Here is a 24,601-nt window from a genome sequence, read left to right on the forward strand (position 1 = left end):
TAGTTCCCCACCTCATCGCGACAGGAGGCCTCAAATCCTTTGAAAACTCCAGAGGTACGCGGAGATCAGTGCCTCCAAAGGAGACGATGCCTGACTCCTCGTGAAACTTGATAGGAGACCCAGGATTCCTGTGGCACGTGGAAAGGGACCCTTAGTCTCCCGTCTCAGCTGGAGAGGCGTCCCAATTGCCCTGCAAACCTCGAGGAGAATCCAGAGTTGTCCCTCGCAACTAGGCAGGAGTCCTGACGTCGCTGAAGAAACACATGGGTGGAAGGGCCATCCCCGTCATAACTCGAGAATATACCCCAGGTTCCCGCCGCAACTCGAGAAAAACCATGAGACTTCCCCCTCGCCGCGAGATGAGGCCCGATTCCCCTGAACTGCATGCAGAGCAATTCCGTGTTGCACATCACACATGAAAGGAGCCTTGATTTCCTTGATGGCACTCCAGAGAAACCCCAAGAACACTGTTTCAAGGCTAGAGGGATCCTGAGCTCACTGTAGCAAACGAAAGAGCTCCGTGGACCAAGAATCAACACAAGATGAGAGGTTAGTCCCTGGCTTCGACTCCTGAGGAATACCACCTTACCACAAGCACCTCAAGAGGAGGCTTCTCTCAGCTCTAGGTATGTGAGAGGGATCCTGAGTTTGCTGCCTCAAGTGGAATGGACACCGCGATGCCCTGACTCGAAATAAGGCCGGATATCCCTGCAGTGACTGGAATGCAGGCTCGTCTTGCATCTCCCAAGAAGAAAGGATGTCTGAATCCCCTGTGGAGACCACAGAGAAACACCTAGTTCCCCACCTCATCGCGACCGGAGGCCTCACATCCTTTGAAAACTCCAGAGGTACGCGGAGATCAGTGCCTCCAAAGGAGACGATGCCTGACTCCTCGTGAAACTTGATAGGAGTCCCAGGATTCTTGTGGCACGTGGAAAGGGACCCTTGGTCTCCCGCCTCAGCTGGAGAGGCGTTCCAATTGCCCTGTCAAGCCTCGAGGAGAATCCAGAGTTGTCCCTCGCAACTAGGCAGGAGTCCTGACGTGGCTGAACAAACACGTGGGTGGAAGGGCCATCCCCGTCGTAACTCGAGAATATACCCCAGGTTCCCGCCGCAACTCGAGAAAAACCATGAGACTTCCCCCTCGATGCGAGATGAGGCCCGATTCCCCTGTACTGCGTGCAGAGCAATTCCGTCTTGCACATCACACATGAAAGGAGCCTTGATTTCCTTGATGGCACTCCAGAGAAACCCCAAGAACACTGTTTCAAGGATAGAGGGATCCTGAGGTCACTGTAGCAACACGAAAGAACTCTGTGGACCAAAAATCAACTCAAAAAGAGAGGTTAGTCCCTGGATTCGTCTCCAGAGGAATACCACCTTACAACAAGCACCTCAAGAGGAGGCTTCTCTCAGCTCTAGGTATGTGAGAGGGACCCTGAGTTTGCAGCCTCAAGTGGAATGGACACCACGATGCCCTGACTCGAAATAAGGCTGGATATCCCTGCAGTGACTTGAATGCAGGCTCGTCTTGCATCTCCAAGGACGAAAGGATGTCTGAATCCCCTGTGGAAAGCACAGAGAAAGACTTAGTTCCCCACCTCATCGCGACCGATAGCCTCACATCCTTTGAAAACTCCAGAGGTACGCGGAGATCAGTGCCTCCAAAGGAGACGATGCCTGACTCCTCGTGAAACTTGATAGGAGTCCCAGGATTCTTGTGGCACGTGGAAAGGGACCCTTGGTCACCCGCCTCAGCTGGAGAGGCGTCCCAATTGCCCTGCCAAGCCTCGAGGAGAATCCAGAGTTGTCCCTCACAACTAGGCAGGAGTCCTGACGTTGCTGAAGAAACACGTGGGTGGAAGGGCCATCCCCGTCGTAACTCGAGAATATACCCCAGGTTCCCGCCGCAACTCGAGAAAAACCATGAGACTTCCCCCTCGCCGCGAGATGAGGCCCGATTCCCCTGCACTGCGTGCAGAGCAATTCCGTGTTGCACATCACACATGAAAGGAGCCTTGATTTCCTTGATGGCACTCCAGAGAAACCCCAAGAACACTGTTTCAAGGCTAGAGGGATCCTGAGGTCACTGTAGCAACACGAAAGAGTTCCGTGGGCCAAAAATCAACTCGAGATGAGAGGTTAGTCCCTGGCTTCGACTCCAGAGGAATACCACCTTACCACAAGCACCTCAAGAGGAGGCTTCTCTCAGCTCTAGGTATGTGAGAGGGACCCTGAGTTTGCGGCCTCAAATGGAATGGACACCGCGATGCCCTGACGTGAAATAAGGCTGGATATCCCTGCAGTGACTTGAATGCAGGCTCGTCTTGCATCTCCCAAGATGAAAGGATGTCTGAATCCCCTGTGGAGACCACAGAGAAAGACCTAGTTCCCCACCTCATCGCGACCGGAGGCCTCACATCCTTTGAAAACTCCAGAGGTACGCGGAGATCAGTGCCTCCAAAGGAGACGATGCCTGACTCCTCGTGAAACTTGATAGGAGTCCCAGGATTCTTGTGGCACGTGGAAAGGGACCCTTGGTCACCCGCCTGAGCTGGAGAGGCGTTCCAATTGCCCTGCCAAGCCTCGAGGAGAATCCCGAGTTGTCCCTCACAACTAAGCAGGAGTCCTGACGTGGCTGAACAAACACGTGGGTGGAAGGGCCATCCCCGTCGTAACTCGAGAATATACCCCAGGTTCCCGCCGCAACTCGAGAAAAACCATGAGACTTCCCCCTCACCGCGAGATGAGGCCCGATTCCCCTGCACTGCGTGCAGAGCAATTCCGTCTTGCACATCACACATGAAAGGAGCCTTGATTTCCTTGATGGCACTCCAGAGAAACCCCAAGAACACTGTTTCAAGGCTAGAGGGATCCTGAGGTCACTATAGCAACACGAAAGAACTCTGTGGACCAAAAATCAACTCGAAAAGAGAGGTTAGTCCCTGGATTCGTCTCCAGAGGAATACCACCTTACCACAAGCACCTCAAGAGGAGGCTTCTCTCAGCTCTAGGTATGTGAGAGGGACCCTGAGTTTGCGGCCTCAAGTGGAATGGACACCGCGATGCCCTGACTCGAAATAAGGCCGGATATCCCTGCAGTGACTTCAATGCAGGCTCGTCTTGCATCTCCCAGGACGAAAGGATGTCTGAATCCCCTGTGGAGACCACAGAGAAAGACTTAGTTCCCCACCTCATCGCGAAAGGAGGCCTCAAATCCTTTGAAAACTCCAGAGGTATGCGGAGATCAGTGCCTCCAAAGGAGACGATGCCTGACTCCTCGTGAAACTTGATAGGAGACCCAGGATTCCTGTGGCACGTGGAAAGGGACCCTTAGTCTCCCGTCTCAGCTGGAGAGGCGTCCCAATTGCCCTGCAAAGCCTCGAGGAGAATCCAGAGTTGTCCCTCGCAACTAGGCAGGAGTCCTGACGTCGCTGAACAAACACGTGGGTGGAAGGGCCATCCCCGTCGTAACTCGAGAATATACCCCAGGTTCCCGCCGCAACTCGAGAAAAACCATGAAACTTCCCCCTCGCCGCGAGATGAGGCCCGATTTCCCTGCACTGCGTGCAGAGCAATTCCGTGTTGCACATCACACATGAAAGGAGCCTTGATTTCCTTGATGGCACTCCAGAGAAACCCCAAGAACACTGTTTCAAGGCTAGAGGGATCCTGAGCTCACTGTAGCAAACGAAAGAGCTCCGTGGACCAAGAATCAACACGAGATGAGAGGTTAGTCCCTGGGTTCGACTCCTGAGGAATACCACCTTACCACAAGCACCTCAAGAGGAGGCTTCTCTCAGCTCTAGGTATGTGAGAGGGATCCTGAGTTTGTGGCCTCAAGTGGAATGGACACCGCGATGCCCTGACTCGAAATAAGGCCGGATATCCCTGCAGTGACTGGAATGCAGGCTCGTCTTGCATCTCCCAAGAAGAAAGGATGTCTGAATCCCCTGTGGAGACCACAGAGAAACACCTAGTTCCCCACCTCATCGCGACCGGAGGCCTCACATCCTTTGAAAACTCCAGAGGTACGCGGAGATCAGTGCCTCCAAAGGAGACGATGCCTGACTCCTCGTGAAACTTGATAGGAGTCCCAGGATTCTTGTGGCACGTGGAAAGGGACCCTTGGTCTCCCGCCTCAGCTGGAGAGGCGTTCCAATTGCCCTGCCAAGCCTCGAGGAGAATCCCGAGTTGTCCCTCGCAACTAGGCAGGAGTCCTGACGTGGCTGAACAAACACGTGGGTGGAAGGGCCATCCCCGTCGTAACTCGAGAATATACCCCAGGTTCCCGCCGCAACTCGAGAAAAACCATGAGACTTCCCCCTCGATGCGAGATGAGGCCCGATTCCCCTGTACTGCGTGCAGAGCAATTCCGTCTTGCACATCACACATGAAAGGAGCCTTGATTTCCTTGATGGCACTCCAGAGAAACCCCAAGAACACTGTTTCAAGGATAGAGGGATCCTGAGGTCACTGTAGCAACACGAAAGAACTCTGTGGGCCAAAAATCAACTCAAAAAGAGAGGTTAGTCCCTGGATTCGTCTCCAGAGGAATACCACCTTACCACAAGCACCTCAAGAGGAGGCTTCTCTCAGCTCTAGGTATGTGAGAGGGACCCTGAGTTTGGAGCCTCAAGTGGAATGGACACCACGATGCCCTGACTCGAAATAAGGCTGGATATCCCTGCAGTGACTTGAATGCAGGCTCGTCTTGCATCTCCAAGGACGAAAGGATGTCTGAATCCCCTGTGGAAAGCACAGAGAAAGACTTAGTTCCCCACCTCATCGCGACCGATAGCCTCACATCCTTTGAAAACTCCAGAGGTACGCGGAGATCAGTGCCTCCAAAGGAGACGATGCCTGACTCCTCGTGAAACTTGATAGGAGTCCCAGGATTCTTGTGGCACGTGGAAAGGGACCCTTGGTCTCCCGCCTCAGCTGGAGAGGCGTTCCAATTGCCCTGCCAAGCCTCGAGGAGAATCCCGAGTTGTCCCTCACAACTAAGCAGGAGTCCTGACGTGGCTGAACAAACACGTGGGTGGAAGGGCCATCCCCGTCGTAACTCGAGAATATACCCCAGGTTCCCGCCGGAACTCGAGAAAAACCATGAGACTTCCCCCTCGCCGCGAGATGAGGCCCGATTCCCCTGTACTGCGTGCAGAGCAATTCCGTCTTGCACATCACACATGAAAGGAGCCTTGATTTCCTTGATGGCACTCCAGAGAAACCCCAAGAACACTGTTTCAAGGATAGAGGGATCCTGAGGTCACTATAGCAACACGAAAGAACTCTGTGGACCAAAAATCAACTCGAAAAGAGAGATTAGTCCCTGGATTCGTCTCCAGAGGAATACCACCTTACCACAAGCACCTCAAGAGGAGGCTTCTCTCAGCTCTAGGTATGTGAGAGGGACCCTGAGTTTGCGGCCTCAAGTGGAATGGACACCGCGATGCCCTGACTCGAAATAAGGCCGGATATCCCTGCAGTGACTTCAATGCAGGCTCGTCTTGCATCTCCCAGGACGAAAGGATGTCTGAATCCCCTGTGGAAAGCACAGAGAAAGACTTAGTTCCCCACCTCATCGCGACCGATAGCCTCACATCCTTTGAAAACTCCAGAGGTACGCGGAGATCAGTGCCTCCAAAGGAGACGATGCCTGACTCCTCGTGAAACTTGATAGGAGTCCCAGGATTCCTGTGGAACTTGGAAAGGGACACTTGGTCTCCCGCCTCAGCTGGAGAGGCGTCCCAATTGCCCTGCCAAGCCTCGAGGAGAATCCAGAGTTGTCCCTCGCAACTAGGCAGGAGTCCTGACGTCGCTGAAGAAACACGTGGGTGGAAGGGCCATCCCCATCGTAACTCGAGAATATACCCCAGGTTCCCGCCGCAACTCGAGAAAAACCATGAGACTTCCCCCTCGCCGCGAGATGAGGCCCGATTCCCCTGCACTGCGTGCAGAGCAATTCCGTTTTGCACATCACACATGAAAGGAGCCTTGATTTCCTTGATGGCACTCCAGAGAAACCCCAAGAACACTGTTTCAAGGCTAGAGGGATCCTGAGGTCACTGTAGCAACACGAAAGAGCTCCGTGGACCAAGAATCAACACGAGATGAGAGGTTAGTCCCTGGCTTCGACTCCTGAGGAATACCACCCTACCACAAGCACCTCAAGAGGAGGCTTCTCTCAGCTCTAGGTATGTGAGAGGGATCCTGAGTTTGCGGCCTCAAGTGGAATGGACACCGCGATGCCCTGACTCGAAATAAGGCCGGATATCCCTGCAGTGACTTGAATGCAGGCTCGTCTTGCATCTCCCAAGAAGAAAGGATGTCTGAATCCCCTGTGGAGACCACAGAGAAACACCTAGTTCCCCACCTCATCGCGACCGGAGGCCTCACATCCTTTGAAAACTCCAGAGGTACGCGATGATCAGTGCCTCCAAAGGAGACGATGCCTGACTCCTTGTGAAACTTGATAGGAGTCCCAGGATTCTTGTGGCACGTGGAAAGGGACCCTTGGTCTCCCGCCTCACCTGGAGAGGCGTTCCAATTGCCCTGCCAAGCCTCGAGGAGAATCCCGAGTTGTCCCTCGCAACTAGGCAGGAGTCCTGACGTCGCTGAAGAAACACGTGGGTGGAAGGGCCATCCCCGTCGTAACTCGAGAATACACCCCAGGTTCCCGCCGCAACTTGAGAAAAACCATGAGACTTCCCCCTCGCCACGAGATGAGGCCCGATTCCCCTGCACTGCATGCAGAGCAATTCTGTGTTGCACATCACACATGAAAGGAGCCTTGATTTCCTTCATGGCACTCCAGAGAAACCCCAAGAACACTGTTTCAAGGCTAGAGGGATCCTGAGGTCACTGTAGCAACACGAAAGAGCTCCGTGGGCCAAAAATCAACTCGAGATGAGAGGTTAGTAGCTGGCTTCGACTCCAGAGGAATACCACCTTACCACAAGCACCTCAAGAGGAGGCTTCTCTCAGCTCTAGGTATGTGAGAGGGACCCTGAGTTTGCGGCCTCAAGTGGAATGGACACCGCGATGCCCTGACGCGAAATAAGGCTGGATATCCCTGCAGTGACTTGAATGCAGGCTCGTCTTGCATCTCCCAAGAAGAAAGGATGTCTGAATCCCCTGTGGAGACCACAGAGAAAGACTTAGTTCCCCACCTCATCGCGACCGGAGGCCTCACATCCTTTGAAAACTCCAGAGGTACGCGGAGATCAGTGCCTCCAAAGGAGACGATGCCTGACTCCTCGTGAAACTTGATAGGAGTCCCAGGATTCCTGTGGCACGTGGAAAGGGACCCTTGGTCTCCCGCCTCAGCTGGAGAGGCGTCCCAATTGCCCTGCCAAGCCTCGAGGAGAATCCAGAGTTGTCCCTCGCAACTAGGCAGGAGTCCTGACGTCGCTGAAGAAACACGTGGGTGGAAGGGCCATCCCCATCGTAACTCGAGAATATACCCCAGGTTCCCGCCGCAACTCGAGAAAAACCATGAGACTTCCCCCTCGCCGCGAGATGAGGCCCGATTTCCCTGCACTGCGTGCAGAGCAATTCCGTGTTGCACATCACACATGAAAGGAGCCTTGATTTCCTTGATGGCACTCCAGAGAAACCCCAAGAACACTGTTTCAAGGCTAGAGGGATCCTGAGGTCACTGTAGCAACACGAAAGAGCTCCGTGGACCCAAAATCAACTCGAGATGAGAGGTTAGTCCCTGGCTTCGACTCCAGAGGAATACCACCTTACCACAAGCACCTCAAGAGGAGGCTTCTCTCAGCTCTAGGTATGTGAGAGGGACCCTGAGTTTGCGGCCTCAAGTGGAATGGACACCGCGATGCCCTGACTCGAAATAACGCCGGATATCCCTGCAGTGACTGGAATGCAGGCTCGTCTTGCATCTCCCAAGACGAAAGGGTGTCTGCATCCCCTGTGGAGACCACAGAGAAAAACCTAGTTCCCCACCTCATCGCGACAGGAGGCCTCAAATCCTTTGAAAACTCCAGAGGTATGCGGAGATCAGTGCCTCCAAAGGAGACGATGCCTGACTCCTCGTGAAACTTGATAGGAGACCCAGGATTCCTGTGGCACGTGGAAAGGGACCCTTGGTCTCCCGTCTCAGCTGGAGAGGCGTCCCAATTGCCCTGCAAAGCCTCGAGGAGAATCCCGAGTTGTCCCTCGCAACTAGGCAGGAGTCCTGACATGGCTGAACACACACGTGTGTGGAAGGGCCATCCCCGTCGTAACTCGAGAATATACCCCAGGTTCCCGCCGCAACTCGAGAAAAACCATGAGACTTCCCCCTCGCCGCGAGATGCGGCCCGATTCCCCTGCACTGCGTGCAGAGCAATTCCGTGTTGCACATCACACATGAAAGGAGCCTTGATTTCCTTCATGGCACTCCAGAGAAACCCCAAGAACACTGTTTCAAGGTTAGAGGGATCCTGAGGTCACTGTAGCAACACGAAAGAGCTCCGTGGACCAAGAATCAACACGAGATGAGAGGTTAGTCCCTGGCTTCGACTCCTGAGGAATACCACCTTACCACAAGCACCTCAAGAGGAGGCTTCTCTCAGCTCTAGGTATGTGAGAGGGATCCTGAGTTTGCGGCCTCAAGTGGAATGGACACCGCGATGCCCTGACTCGAAATAAGGCTGAATAATCCTGCAGTGACTTGAATGCAGGCTCGTCTTGCATCTCCCAAGAAGAAAGGATGTCTGAATCCCCTGTGGAGACCACAGAGAAAGACCTAGTTCCCCACCTCATCGCGACCGGAGGCCTCACATCCTTTGAAAACTCCAGAGGTACGCGGAGATCAGTGCCTCCAAAGGAGACGATGCCTGACTCCTCGTGAAACTTGATAGGAGTCCCAGGATTCCTGTGGCACGTGGAAAGGGACCCTTGGTCTCCCGCCTCAGCTGGAGAGGCGTTCCAATTGCCCTGCCAAGGCTCGAGGAGAATCTCGAGTTGTCCCTCGCAACTAGGCAGGAGTCCTGACGTGGCTGAACAAACACGTGGTTGGAAGGGCCATCCCCGTCGTAACTCGAGAATATACCCCAGGTTCCCGCCGCAACTCCAGAAAAACCATGAGACTTCCCCCTCGATGCGAGATGAGGCCCGATTCCCCTGTACTGCGTGCAGAGCAATTCCGTCTTGCACATCACACATGAAAGGAGCCTTGATTTCCTTGATGGCACTCCAGAGAAACCCCAAGAACACTGTTTCAAGGATAGAGGGATCCTGAGGTCATTGTAGCAACACGAAAGAACTCTGTGGACCAAAAATCAACTCGAAAAGAGAGGTTAGTCCCTGGATTCGTCTCCAGAGGAATACCACCTTACCACAAGCACCTCAAGAGGAGGCTTCTCTCAGCTCTAGGTATGTGAGAGGGACCCTGAGTTTGCAGCCTCAAGTGGAATGGACACCGCGATGCCCTGACTCGAAATAAGGCCGGATATCCCTGCAGTGACTTCAATGCAGGCTCGTCTTGCATCTCCCAGGACGAAAGGATGTCTGAATCCCCTGTGGAAAGCACAGAGAAAGACTTAGTTCCCCACCTCATCGCGACCGATAGCCTCACATCCTTTGAAAACTCCAGAGGTACGCGGAGATCAGTGCCTCCAAAGGAGACGATGCCTGACTCCTCGTGAAACTTGATAGGAGTCCCAGGATTCCTGTGGCACGTGGAAAGGGACCCTTGGTCTCCCTCCTCAGCTGGAGAGGCGTCCCAATTGCCCTGCCAAGCCTCGAGGAGAATCCCGAGTTGTCCCTCGCAACTAGGCAGGAGTCCTGACGTGGCTGAACAAACACGTGGGTGGAAGGGCCATCCCCGTCGTAACTCGAGAATATACCCCAGGTTCCCGCCGCAACTCGAGAAAAACCATGAGACTTCCCCCTCGATGCGAGATGAGGCCCGATTCCCCTGTACTGCGTGCAGAGCAATTCCGTCTTGCACATCACACATGAAAGGAGCCTTGATTTCCTTGATGGCACTCCAGAGAAACCCCAAGAACACTGTTTCAAGGCTAGAGGGATCCTGAGGTCACTGTAGCAACACGAAAGAACTCTGTGGACCAAAAATCAACTCAAAAAGACAGGTTAGTCCCTGGATTCGTCTCCAGAGGAATACCACCTTACCACAAGCACCTCAAGAGGAGGCTTCTCTCAGCTCTAGGTATGTGAGAGGGACCCTGAGTTTGCGGCCTCAAGTGGAATGGACACCGCGATGCCCTGACTCGAAATAAGGGCGGATATCCCTGCAGTGACTTCAATGCAGGCTCGTCTTGCATCTCCCAAGACGAAAGGATGTCTGAATCCCCTGTGGAAAGCACAGAGAAAGACTTAGTTCCCCACTTCATCGCGACCGATAGCCTCACATCCTTTGAAAACTCCAGAGGTACGCGGAGATCAGTGCCTCCAAAGGAGACGATGCCTGACTCCTCGTGAAACTTGATAGGAGTCCCAGGATTCCTGTGGCACTTGGAAAGGGACACTTGGTCTCCCGCCTCAGCTGGAGAGGCGTCCCAATTGCCCTGCCAAGCCTCGAGGAGAATCCAGAGTTGTCCCTCGCAACTAGGCAGGAGTCCTGACGTGGCTGAACAAACACGTGGGTGGAAGGGCCATCCCCGTCGTAACTCGAGAATATACCCCAGGTTCCCGCCGCAACTCGAGAAAAACCATGAGACTTCCCCCTCGATGCGAGATGAGGCCCGATTCCCCTGTACTGCGTGCAGAGCAATTCCGTCTTACACATCACACATGAAAGGAGCCTTGATTTCCTTGATGGCACTCCAGAGAAACCCCAAGAACACTTTTTCAAGGATAGAGGGATCCTGAAGTCACTGTAGCAACACGAAAGAACTCTGTGGACCAAAAATTAACTCGAAAAGAGAGGTTAGTCCCTGGATTCGTCTCCAGAGGAATACCACCTTACCACAAGCACCTCAAGAGGAGGCTTCTCTCAGCTCTAGGTATGTGATAGGGACCCTGAGTTTGCGGCCTCAAGTGGAATGGACACCGCGATGCCCTGACTCGAAATAAGGCCGGATATCCCTGCAGTGACTGGAATGCAGGCTCGTCTTGCATCTCCCAAGACGAAAGGGTGTCTGAATCCCCTGTGGAGACCACAGAGAAAGACCTAGTTCCCCACCTCATCGCGACAGGAGGCCTCAAATCCTTTGAAAACTCCAGAGGTATGCGGAGATCAGTGCCTCCAAAGGAGACGATGCCTGACTCCTCGTGAAACTTGATAGGAGTCCCAGGATTCCTGTGGCACGTGGAAAGGGACCCTTGGTCTCCCGTCTCAGCTGGAGAGGCGTCCCAATTGCCCTGCAAAGCCTCGAGGAGAATCCCGAGTTGTCCCTCGCAACTAGGCAGGAGTCCTGACGTCGCTGAAGAAACACGTGGGTGGAAGGGCCATCCCCGTCGTAACTCGAGAATATACCCCAGGTTCCCGCCGCAACTCGAGAGAAACCATGAGACTTCCCCCTCGCCACGAGATGAGGCCCGATTCCCCTGCACTGCGTGCAGAGCAATTCTGTGTTGCACATCACACATGAAAGGAGCCTTGATTTCCTTGATGGCACTCCAGAGAAACCCCAAGAACACTGTTTCAAGGCTAGAGGGATCCTGAGGTCACTGTAGCAACACGAAAGAGCTCCGTGGACCAAGAATCAACACGAGATGAGAGGTTAGTCCCTGGCTTCGACTCCTGAGGAATACCACCTTACCACAAGCACCTCAAGAGGAGGCTTCTCTCAGCTCTAGGTATGTGAGAGGGATCCTGAGTTTGCGGCCTCAAGTGGAATGGACACCGCGATGCCCTGACTCGAAATAAGGCCGGATATCCCTGCAGTGACTGGAATGCAGGCTCGTCTTGCATCTCCCAAGAAGAAAGGATGTCTGAATCCCCTGTGGAGACCACAGAGAAACATCTAGTTCCCCACCTCATCGCGACCGGAGGCCTCACATCCTTTGAAAACTCCAGAGGTACGCGGAGATCAGTGCCTCCAAAGGAGATGATGCCTGACTCCTCGTGAAACTTGATAGGAGTCCCAGGATTCCTGTGGCACTTGGAAAGGGACACTTGGTCTCCCGCCTCAGCTGGAGAGGCGTCCCAATTGCCCTGCCAAGCCTCGAGGAGAATCCAGAGTTGTCCCTCGCAACTAGGCAGGAGTCCTGACGTCGCTGAAGAAACACGTGGGTGGAAGGGCCATCCCCGTCGTAACTCGAGAATATACCCCAGGTTCCCGCCGCAACTCGAGAAAAACCATGAGACTTCCCCCTCGCCGCGAGATGAGGCCCGATTCCCCTGCACTGCGTGCAGAGCAATTCTGTGTTGCACATCACACATGAAAGGAGCCTTGATTTCCTTCATGGCACTCCAGAGAAACCCCAAGAACACTGTTTCAAGGCTAGAGGGATCCTGAGGTCACTGTAGCAACACGAAAGAGCTCCGTGGGCCAAAAATCAACTCGAGATGAGAGGTTAGTCCCTGGCTTCGACTCCAGAGGAATACCACCTTACCACAAGCACCTCAAGAGGAGGCTTCTCTCAGCTCTAGGTATGTGAGAGGAACCCTGAGTTTGCGGCCTCAAGTGGAATGGACACCGCGATGCCATGACGCGAAATAAGGCTGGATATCCCTGCAGTGACTTGAATGCAGGCTCGTCTTGCATCTCCCAAGAAGAAAGGATGTCTGAATCCCCTGTGGAGACCACAGAGAAAGACCTAGTTCCCCGCCTCATCGCGACCGGAGGCCTCACATCCTTTGAAAACTCCAGAGGTACGCGGAGATCAGTGCCTCCAAAGGAGACGATGCCTGACTCCTCGTGAAACTTGACAGGAGTCCCAGGATTCCTGTGGCACGTGGAAAGGGACCCTTGGTCTCCCGCCTCAGCTGGAGAGGCATCCCAATTGCCTTGCCAAGCCTCGAGGAAAATCCCGAGTTGTGTCTCGCAACTAGGCAAGAGTCCTGACGTGGCTGAAGAAACACGTGTGTGGAAGGGCCATCCCCGTGGTAACTCGAGAATATACCCCAGGTTCCCGCCGCAACTCGAGAAAAACCATGAGACTTCCCCCTCGCCGCGAGATGAGGCCCGATTCCCCTGCACTGCGTGCAGAGCAATTCTGTGTTGCACATCACACATGAAAGGAGCCTTGATTTCCTTCATGGCACTCCAGAGAAACCCCAAGAACACTGTTTCAAGGATAGAGGGATCCTGAGGTCACGGTAGCAACACGAAAGAGCTCCGTGGACCAAAAATCAACTCGAGATGAGAGGTTAGTCCCTGGCTTCGACTCCAGAGGAATACCACCTTACCACAAGCACCTCAAGAGGAGGCTTCTCTCAGCTCTAGGTATGTGAGAGGGACCCTGAGTTTGCGGCCTCAAGTGGAATGGACACCGCGATGCCCTGACTCGAAATAAGGCCGGATATCCCTGCAGTGACTGGAATGCAGGCTCGTCTTGCATCTCCCAAGACGAAAGGGTGTCTGAATCCAATGTGGAGACCACAGAGAAAGACCTAGTTCCCCACCTCATCGCGACCGGAGGCCTCACATCCTTTGAAAACTCCAGAGGTACGCGGAGATCAGTTCCTCCAAAGGAGACGATGCCTGACTCCTCGTGAAACTTGATAGGAGTCCCAGGATTCTTGTGGCACGTGGAAAGGGACCCTTGGTCTCCCGCCTCAGCTGGAGAGGCGTTCCAATTGCCGTGCCAAGCCTCGAGGAGAATCCCGAGTTGTCCCTCGCAACTAGGCAGGAGTCCTGACGTGGCTGAACAAACACGTGGGTGGAAGGGCCATCCCCGTCGTAACTCGAGAATATACCCCAGGTTCCCGCCGCAACTCGAGAAAAACCATGAGACTTCCCACTCGATGCGAGATGAGGCCCGATTCCCCTGTACTGCGTGCAGAGCAATTCCGTCTTGCACATCACACATGAAAGGAGCCTTGATTTCCTTGATGGCACTCCAGAGAAACCCCAAGAACACTGTTTCAAGGATAGAGGGATCCTGAGGTCACTGTAGCAACACGAAAGAACTCTGTGGACCAAAAATCAACTCGAAAAGAGAGGTTAGTCCCTGGATTCGTCTCCAGAGGAATACCACCTTACCACAAGCACCTCAAGAGGAGCCTTCTCTCAGCTCTAGGTATGTGAGAGGGACCCTGAGTTTGCGGCCTCAAGTGGAATGGACACCGCGATGCACTGACTCGAAATAAGGCCGGATATCCCTGCAGTGACTTCAATGCAGGCTCGTCATGCATCTCCCAGGACGAAAGGATGTCTGAATCCCCTGTGGAAAGCAAAGAGAAAGACTTAGTTCCCCACCTCATCGCGACCGATAGCCTCACATCCTTTGAAAACTCCAGAGGTACGCGGAGATCAGTGCCTCCAAAGGAGACGATGCCTGACTCCTCGTGAAACTTGATAGGAGTCCCTGGATTCCTGTGGCACTTGGATAGGGACACTTGGTCTCCCGCCTCAGCTGGAGAGGCGTCCCAATTGCCTTGCCAAGCCTCGAGGAGTATCCCGAGTTGTGTCTCGCAACTAGGCAAGAGTCCTGACGTGGCTGAACAAACACGTGTGTGGAAGGGCCATCCCCGTCGTAACTCGAGAATATACCCCAGGTTCCCGCCGCAACTCGAGAAAAACCATGAGACTTCCCCCTCGCCGCGAGATGAGGCCCGATTCCCCTGCACTGCGTGCAGAGCAATTCCGTGTTGCACATCACACATGAAAGGAGCCTTGATTTCCTTGATGGCACTCCAGAGAAACCCCAAGAACACTGTTTCAAGGCTAGAGGGATCCTGAGGTCACTGTAGCAACACGAAAGAGCTCCGTGGACCAAGAATCAACTCGAGATGAGAGGTTAGTCCCTGGCTTCGACTCCTGAGGAATACCACCTTACCACAAGCAACTCAAGAGGAGGCTTCTCTCAGCTCTAGGTATGTGAGAGGGATTCTGCGTTTGCGGCCTCAAGGGGAAAGGACACCGCGATGCCCTGACTCGAAATAAGGCCGGATATCCCTGCAGTGAATTGAATGCAGGCTCGTCTTGCATCTCCCAAGAAGAAAGGATGTCTGAATCCCCTGTGGAGACCACAGAGAAACACCTAGTTCCCCACCTCATCGCGACCGGAGGCCTCACATCCTTTGAAAACTCCAGAGGTACGCGGAGATCAGTGCCTCCAAAGGAGACGATGCCTGACTCCTCGTGAAACTTGATAGGAGTCCCAGGATTCCTGTGGCACGTGGAAAGGGATCCTTGGTCTCCCGCCTCAGCTGGAGAGGCGTTCCAATTGCCCTGCCAAGCCTCGAGGAGAATCCCGAGTTGTCCCTCGCAACTAGGCAGGAGTCCTGCCGTGGCTGAACAAACACGTGGGTGGAAGCGCCATCCCCGTCGTAACTCGAGAATATACCCCAGGTTCCCGCCGCAACTCGAGAAAAACCATGAGACTTCCCCCTCGATGCGAGATGAGGCCCGATTCCCCTGTACTGCGTGCAGAGCAATTCCGTCTTGCACATCACACATGAAAGGAGCCTTGATTTCCTTGATGGCACTCCAGAGAAACCCCAAGAACACTGTTTCAAGGCTAGAGGGATCCTGAGGTCACTGTAGCAACACGAAAGAACTCTGTGGACCAAAAATCAACTCGAAAAGAGAGGTTAGTCCCTGGATTCGTCTCCAGAGGAATACCACCTTACCACAAGCACCTCAAGAGGAGGCTTCTCTCAGCTCTAGGTATGTGAGAGGGACCCTGAGTTTGCGGCCTCAAGTGGAATGGACACCGCGATGCCCTGACTCGAAATAAGGCCGGATATCCCTGCAGTGCCTTCAATGCAGGCTCGTCTTGCATCTCCCAGGACGAAAGGATGTCTGAATCCCCTGTGGAAAGCACAGAGAAAGACTTAGTTCCCCACCTCATCGCGACCGATAGCCTCACATCCTTTGAAAACACCAGAGGTACGCGGAGATCAGTGCCTCCAAAGGAGACGATGCCTGACTCCTCGTGAAACTTGATAGGAGTCCCAGGATTCCTGTGGCACTTGGAAAGGGACACTTGGTCTCCCGCCTCAGCTGGAGAGGCGTCCCAATTGCCCTGCCAAGCCTCGAGGAGAATCCAGAGTTGTCCCTCGCAACTAGGCAGGAGTCCTGACGTCGCTGAAGAAACACGTGGGTGGAAGGGCCATCCCCGTCGTAACTCGAGAATATACCCCAGGTTCCCGCCGCAACTCGAGAAAAACCATGAGACTTCCCCCTCGCCGCGAGATGAGGCCCGATTCCCCTGCACTGCGTGCAGAGCAATTCCGTGTTGCACATCACCCATGAAAGGAGCCTTGATTTCCTTGATGGCACTCCAGAGAAACCCCAAGAACACTGTTTCAAGGCTAGAGGGATCCTGAGGTCACTGTAGTAAGACGAAAGAGCTCCGTGGGCCAAAAATCAACTCGAGATGAGAGGTTAGTCCCTGGCTTCGACTCCAGAGGTATACCACCTTACCACAAGCACCTCAAGAGGAGGCTTCTCTCAGCTCTAGGTATGTGAGAGGGACCCTGAGTTTGCGGCCTCAAGTGGAATGGACACCGCGATGCCCTGACTCGAAATAAGGCCGGATATCCCTGCAGTGACTTCAATGCAGGCTCGTCTTGCATCTCCCAGGACGAAAGGATGTCTGAATCCCCTGTGGAAAGCACAGAGAAAGACTTAGTTCCCCACCTCATCGCGACCGATAGCCTCACATCCTTTGAAAACACCAGAGGTACGCGGAGATCAGTGCCTCCAAAGGAGACGATGCCTGACTCCTCGTGAAACTTGATAGGAGTCCCAGGATTCCTGTGGCACGTGGAAAGGGACACTTGGTCTCCCGCCTCAGCTGGAGAGGCGTCCCAATTGCCTTGCCAAGCCTCGAGGAGAATCCCGAGTTGAGTCTCGCAACTAGGCAGGAGTCCTGACGTCGCTGAAGAAACACGTGGGTGGAAGGGCCATCCCCGTCGTAACTCGAGAATATACCCCAGGTTCCCGCCGCAACTCGAGAAAAACCATGAGACTTCCCCCTCGCCGCGAGATGAGGCCCGATTCCCCTGCACTGCGTGCAGAGCAATTCCGTCTTGCACATCACACATGAAAGGAGCCTTGATTTCCTTCATGGCACTCCAGAGAAACCCCAAGAACACTGTTTCAAGGCTAGAGGGATCCTGAGGTCACTGTAGCAACACGAAAGAGCTCCGTGGGCCAAAAATCAACTCGAGATGAGAGGTTAGTCCCTGGCTTCGACTCCAGAGGAATACCACCTTACCACAAGCACCTCAAGAGGAGGCTTCTCTCAGCTCTAGGTATGTGAGAGGGACCCTGAGTTTGCGGCCTCAAGTGGAATGGACACCGCGATGCCCTGACTCGAAATAAGGCCGGATATCCCTGCAGTGACTGGAATGCAGGCTCGTCTTGCATCTCCCAAGAAGAAAGGATGTCTGAATCCCCTGTGGAGACCACAGAGAAACATCTAGTTCCCCACCTCATCGCGACCGGAGGCCTCACATCCTTTGAAAACTCCAGAGGTACGCGGAGATCAGTGCCTCCAAAGGAGATGATGCCTGACTCCTCGTGAAACTTGATAGGAGTCCCAGGATTCCTGTGGCACTTGGAAAGGGACACTTGGTCTCCCGCCTCAGCTGGAGAGGCGTCCCAATTGCCCTGCCAAGCCTCGAGGAGAATCCAGAGTTGTCCCTCGCAACTAGGCAGGAGTCCTGACGTCGCTGAAGAAACACGTGGGTGGAAGGGCCATCCCCGTCGTAACTCGAGAATATACCCCAGGTTCCCGCCGCAACTCGAGAAAAACCATGAGACTTCCCCCTCGCCGCGAGATGAGGCCCGATTCCCCTGCACTGCGTGCAGAGCAATTCTGTGTTGCACATCACACATGAAAGGAGCCTTGATTTCCTTCATGGCACTCCAGAGAAACCCCAAGAACACTGTTTCAAGGCTAGAGGGATCCTGAGGTCACTGTAGCAACACGAAAGAGCTCCGTGGGCCAAAAATCAACTCGAGATGAGAGGTTAGTCCCTGGCTTCGACTCCAGAGGAATACCACCTTACCACAAGCACCTCAAGAGGAGGCTTCTCTCAGCTCTAGGTATGTGAGAGGAACCCTGAGTTTGCGGCCTCAAGTGGAATGGACACCGCGATGCCATGACGCGAAATAAGGCTGGATATCCCTGCAGTGACTTGAATGCAGGCTCGTCTTGCATCTCCCAAGAAGAAAGGATGTCTGAATCCCCTGTGGAGACCACAGAGAAAGACCTAGTTCCCCACCTCATCGCGACCGGAGGCCTCACATCCTTTGAAAACTCCAGAGGTACGCGGAGATCAGTGCCTCCAAAGGAGACGATGCCTGACTCCTCGTGAAACTTGACAGGAGTCCCAGGATTCCTGTGGCACGTGGAAAGGGACCCTTGGTCTCCCGCCTCAGCTGGAGAGGCATCCCAATTGCCTTGCCAAGCCTCGAGGAAAATCCCGAGTTGTGTCTCGCAACTAGGCAAGAGTCCTGACGTGGCTGAAGAAACACGTGTGTGGAAGGGCCATCCCCGTGGTAACTCGAGAATATACCCCAGGTTCCCGCCGCAACTCGAGAAAAACCATGAGACTTCCCCCTCGCCGCGAGATGAGGCCCGATTCCCCTGCACTGCGTGCAGAGCAATTCTGTGTTGCACATCACACATGAAAGGAGCCTTGATTTCCTTCATGGCACTCCAGAGAAACCCCAAGAACACTGTTTCAAGGCTAGAGGGATCCTGAGGTCACGGTAGCAACACGAAAGAGCTCCGTGGACCAAAAATCAACTCGAGATGAGAGGTTAGTCCCTGGCTTCGACTCCAGAGGAATACCACCTTACCACAAGCACCTCAAGAGGAGGCTTCTCTCAGCTCTAGGTATGTGAGAGGGACCCTGAGTTTGCGGCCTCAAGTGGAATGGACACCGCGATGCCCTGACTCGAAATAAGGCCGGATATCCCTGCAGTGACTGGAATGCAGGCTCGTCTTGCATCTCCCAAGACGAAAGGGTGTCTGAATCCAATGTGGAGACCACAGAGAAAGACCTAGTTCCCCACCTCATCGCGACCGGAGGCCTCACATCCTTTGAAAACTCCAGAGGTACGCGGAGATCAGTTCCTCCAAAGGAGACGATGCCTGACTCCTCGTGAAACTTGATAGGAGTCCCAGGATTCTTGTGGCACGTGGAAAGGGACCCTTGGTCTCCCGCCTCAGCTGGAGAGGCGTTCCAATTGCCGTGCCAAGCCTCGAGGAGAATCCCGAGTTGTCCCTCGCAACTAGGCAGGAGTCCTGACGTGGCTGAACAAACACGTGGGTGGAAGGGCCATCCCCGTCGTAACTCGAGAATATACCCCAGGTTCCCGCCGCAACTCGAGAAAAACCATGAGACTTCCCACTCGATGCGAGATGAGGCCCGATTCCCCTGTACTGCGTGCAGAGCAATTCCGTCTTGCACATCACACATGAAAGGAGCCTTGATTTCCTTGATGGCACTCCAGAGAAACCCCAAGAACACTGTTTCAAGGATAGAGGGATCCTGAGGTCACTGTAGCAACACGAAAGAACTCTGTGGACCAAAAATCAACTCGAAAAGAGAGGTTAGTCCCTGGATTCGTCTCCAGAGGAATACCACCTTACCACAAGCACCTCAAGAGGAGCCTTCTCTCAGCTCTAGGTATGTGAGAGGGACCCTGAGTTTGCGGCCTCAAGTGGAATGGACACCGCGATGCACTGACTCGAAATAAGGCCGGATATCCCTGCAGTGACTTCAATGCAGGCTCGTCATGCATCTCCCAGGACGAAAGGATGTCTGAATCCCCTGTGGAAAGCAAAGAGAAAGACTTAGTTCCCCACCTCATCGCGACCGATAGCCTCACATCCTTTGAAAACTCCAGAGGTACGCGGAGATCAGTGCCTCCAAAGGAGACGATGCCTGACTCCTCGTGAAACTTGATAGGAGTCCCTGGATTCCTGTGGCACTTGGATAGGGACACTTGGTCTCCCGCCTCAGCTGGAGAGGCGTCCCAATTGCCTTGCCAAGCCTCGAGGAGTATCCCGAGTTGTGTCTCGCAACTAGGCAAGAGTCCTGACGTGGCTGAACAAACACGTGTGTGGAAGGGCCATCCCCGTCGTAACTCGAGAATATACCCCAGGTTCCCGCCGCAACTCGAGAAAAACCATGAGACTTCCCCCTCGCCGCGAGATGAGGCCCGATTCCCCTGCACTGCGTGCAGAGCAATTCCGTGTTGCACATCACACATGAAAGGAGCCTTGATTTCCTTGATGGCACTCCAGAGAAACCCCAAGAACACTGTTTCAAGGCTAGAGGGATCCTGAGGTCACTGTAGCAACACGAAAGAGCTCCGTGGACCAAGAATCAACTCGAGATGAGAGGTTAGTCCCTGGCTTCGACTCCTGAGGAATACCACCTTACCACAAGCAACTCAAGAGGAGGCTTCTCTCAGCTCTAGGTATGTGAGAGGGATTCTGCGTTTGCGGCCTCAAGGGGAAAGGACACCGCGATGCCCTGACTCGAAATAAGGCCGGATATCCCTGCAGTGAATTGAATGCAGGCTCGTCTTGCATCTCCCAAGAAGAAAGGATGTCTGAATCCCCTGTGGAGACCACAGAGAAACACCTAGTTCCCCACCTCATCGCGACCGGAGGCCTCACATCCTTTGAAAACTCCAGAGGTACGCGGAGATCAGTGCCTCCAAAGGAGACGATGCCTGACTCCTCGTGAAACTTGATAGGAGTCCCAGGATTCCTGTGGCACGTGGAAAGGGATCCTTGGTCTCCCGCCTCAGCTGGAGAGGCGTTCCAATTGCCCTGCCAAGCCTCGAGGAGAATCCCGAGTTGTCCCTCGCAACTAGGCAGGAGTCCTGCCGTGGCTGAACAAACACGTGGGTGGAAGCGCCATCCCCGTCGTAACTCGAGAATATACCCCAGGTTCCCGCCGCAACTCGAGAAAAACCATGAGACTTCCCCCTCGATGCGAGATGAGGCCCGATTCCCCTGTACTGCGTGCAGAGCAATTCCGTCTTGCACATCACACATGAAAGGAGCCTTGATTTCCTTGATGGCACTCCAGAGAAACCCCAAGAACACTGTTTCAAGGCTAGAGGGATCCTGAGGTCACTGTAGCAACACGAAAGAACTCTGTGGACCAAAAATCAACTCGAAAAGAGAGGTTAGTCCCTGGATTCGTCTCCAGAGGAATACCACCTTACCACAAGCACCTCAAGAGGAGGCTTCTCTCAGCTCTAGGTATGTGAGAGGGACCCTGAGTTTGCGGCCTCAAGTGGAATGGACACCGCGATGCCCTGACTCGAAATAAGGCCGGATATCCCTGCAGTGCCTTCAATGCAGGCTCGTCTTGCATCTCCCAGGACGAAAGGATGTCTGAATCCCCTGTGGAAAGCACAGAGAAAGACTTAGTTCCCCACCTCATCGCGACCGATAGCCTCACATCCTTTGAAAACACCAGAGGTACGCGGAGATCAGTGCCTCCAAAGGAGACGATGCCTGACTCCTCGTGAAACTTGATAGGAGTCCCAGGATTCCTGTGGCACTTGGAAAGGGACACTTGGTCTCCCGCCTCAGCTGGAGAGGCGTCCCAATTGCCCTGCCAAGCCTCGAGGAGAATCCAGAGTTGTCCCTCGCAACTAGGCAGGAGTCCTGACGTCGCTGAAGAAACACGTGGGTGGAAGGGCCATCCCCGTCGTAACTCGAGAATATACCCCAGGTTCCCGCCGCAACTCGAGAAAAACCATGAGACTTCCCCCTCGCCGCGAGATGAGGCCCGATTCCCCTGCACTGCGTGCAGAGCAATTCCGTGTTGCACATCACCCATGAAAGGAGCCTTGATTTCCTTGATGGCACTCCAGAGAAACCCCAAGAACACTGTTTCAAGGCTAGAGGGATCCTGAGGTCACTGTAGTAAGACGAAAGAGCTCCGTGGGCCAAAAATCAACTCGAGATGAGAGGTTAGTCCCTGGCTTCGACTCCAGAGGTATACCACCTTACCACAAGCACCTCAAGAGGAGGCTTCTCTCAGCTCTAGGTATGTGAGAGGGACCCTGAGTTTGCGGCCTCAAGTGGAATGGACACCGCGATGCCCTGACTCGAAATAAGGCCGGATATCCCTGCAGTGACTTCAATGCAGGCTCGTCTTGCATCTCCCAGGACGAAAGGATGTCTGAATCCCCTGTGGAAAGCACAGAGAAAGACTTAGTTCCCCACCTCATCGCGACCGATAGCCTCACATCCTTTGAAAACACCAGAGGTACGCGGAGATCAGTGCCTCCAAAGGAGACGATGCCTGACTCCTCGTGAAACTTGATAGGAGTCCCAGGATTCCTGTGGCACGTGGAAAGGGACACTTGGTCTCCCGCCTCAGCTGGAGAGGCGTCCCAATTGCCTTGCCAAGCCTCGAGGAGAATCCCGAGTTGAGTCTCGCAACTAGGCAGGAGTCCTGACGTCGCTGAAGAAACACGTGGGTGGAAGGGCCATCCCCGTCGTAACTCGAGAATATACCCCAGGTTCCCGCCGCAACTCGAGAAAAACCATGAGACTTCCCCCTCGCCGCGAGATGAGGCCCGATTCCCCTGCACTGCGTGCAGAGCAATTCCGTCTTGCACATCACACATGAAAGGAGCCTTGATTTCCTTCATGGCACTCCAGAGAAACCCCAAGAACACTGTTTCAAGGCTAGAGGGATCCTGAGGTCACTGTAGCAACACGAAAGAGCTCCGTGGGCCAAAAATCAACTCGAGATGAGAGGTTAGTCCCTGGCTTCGACTCCAGAGGAATACCACCTTACCACAAGCACCTCAAGAGGAGGCTTCTCTCAGCTCTAGGTATGTGAGAGGGACCCTGAGTTTGCGGCCTCAAGTGGAATGGACACCGCGATGCCCTGACTCGAAATAAGGCCGGATGTCCCTGCAGTGACTTGAATGCAGGCTCGTCTTGCATCTCCCAAGAAGAAAGGTTGTCTGAATCCAATGTGGAGACCACAGAGAAAGACCTAGTTCCCCACCTCATCGCGACCGGAGGCCTCACATCCTTTGAAAACTCCAGAGGTACGCGGAGATCAGTTCCTCCAAAGGAGACGATGCCTGACTCCTCGTGAAACTTGATAGGAGTCCCAGGATTCTTGTGGCACGTGGAAAGGGACCCTTGGTCTCCCGCCTCAGCTGGAGAGGCGTTCCAATTGCCGTGCCAAGCCTCGAGGAGAATCCCGAGTTGTCCCTCGCAACTAGGCAGGAGTCCTGACGTGGCTGAACAAACACGTGGGTGGAAGGGCCATCCCCGTCGTAACTCGAGAATATACCCCAGGTTCCCGCCGCAACTCGAGAAAAACCATGAGACTTCCCACTCGATGCGAGATGAGGCCCGATTCCCCTGTACTGCGTGCAGAGCAATTCCGTCTTGCACATCACACATGAAAGGAGCCTTGATTTCCTTGATGGCACTCCAGAGAAACCCCAAGAACACTGTTTCAAGGATAGAGGGATCCTGAGGTCACTGTAGCAACACGAAAGAACTCTGTGGACCAAAAATCAACTCGAAAAGAGAGGTTAGTCCCTGGATTCGTCTCCAGAGGAATACCACCTTACCACAAGCACCTCAAGAGGAGCCTTCTCTCAGCTCTAGGTATGTGAGAGGGACCCTGAGTTTGCGGCCTCAAGTGGAATGGACACCGCGATGCACTGACTCGAAATAAGGCCGGATATCCCTGCAGTGACTTCAATGCAGGCTCGTCATGCATCTCCCAGGACGAAAGGATGTCTGAATCCCCTGTGGAAAGCAAAGAGAAAGACTTAGTTCCCCACCTCATCGCGACCGATAGCCTCACATCCTTTGAAAACTCCAGAGGTACGCGGAGATCAGTGCCTCCAAAGGAGACGATGCCTGACTCCTCGTGAAACTTGATAGGAGTCCCTGGATTCCTGTGGCACTTGGATAGGGACACTTGGTCTCCCGCCTCAGCTGGAGAGGAGTCCCAATTGCCTTGGCAAGCCTCGAGGAGTATCCCGAGTTGTGTCTCGCAACTAGGCAAGAGTCCTGACGTGGCTGAACAAACACGTGTGTGGAAGGGCCATCCCCGTCGTAACTCGAGAATATACCCCAGGTTCCCGCCGCAACTCGAGAAAAACCATGAGACTTCCCCCTCGCCGCGAGATGAGGCCCGATTCCCCTGCACTGCGTGCAGAGCAATTCCGTGTTGCACATCACACATGAAAGGAGCCTTGATTTCCTTGATGGCACTCCAGAGAAACCCCAAGAACACTGTTTCAAGGCTAGAGGGATCCTGAGGTCACTGTAGCAACACGAAAGAGCTCCGTGGACCAAGAATCAACTCGAGATGAGAGGTTAGTCCCTGGCTTCGACTCCTGAGGAATACCACCTTACCACAAGCAACTCAAGAGGAGGCTTCTCTCAGCTCTAGGTATGTGAGAGGGATTCTGAGTTTGCGGCCTCAAGGGGAAAGGACACCGCGATGCCCTGACTCGAAATAAGGCCGGATATCCCTGCAGTGAATTGA

The sequence above is a fragment of the Cervus elaphus genome, chromosome 19 (genome assembly GCF_910594005.1).
Source record: "Cervus elaphus chromosome 19, mCerEla1.1, whole genome shotgun sequence".
NCBI classification, from domain to species: Eukaryota; Metazoa; Chordata; class Mammalia; order Artiodactyla; family Cervidae; genus Cervus; species Cervus elaphus.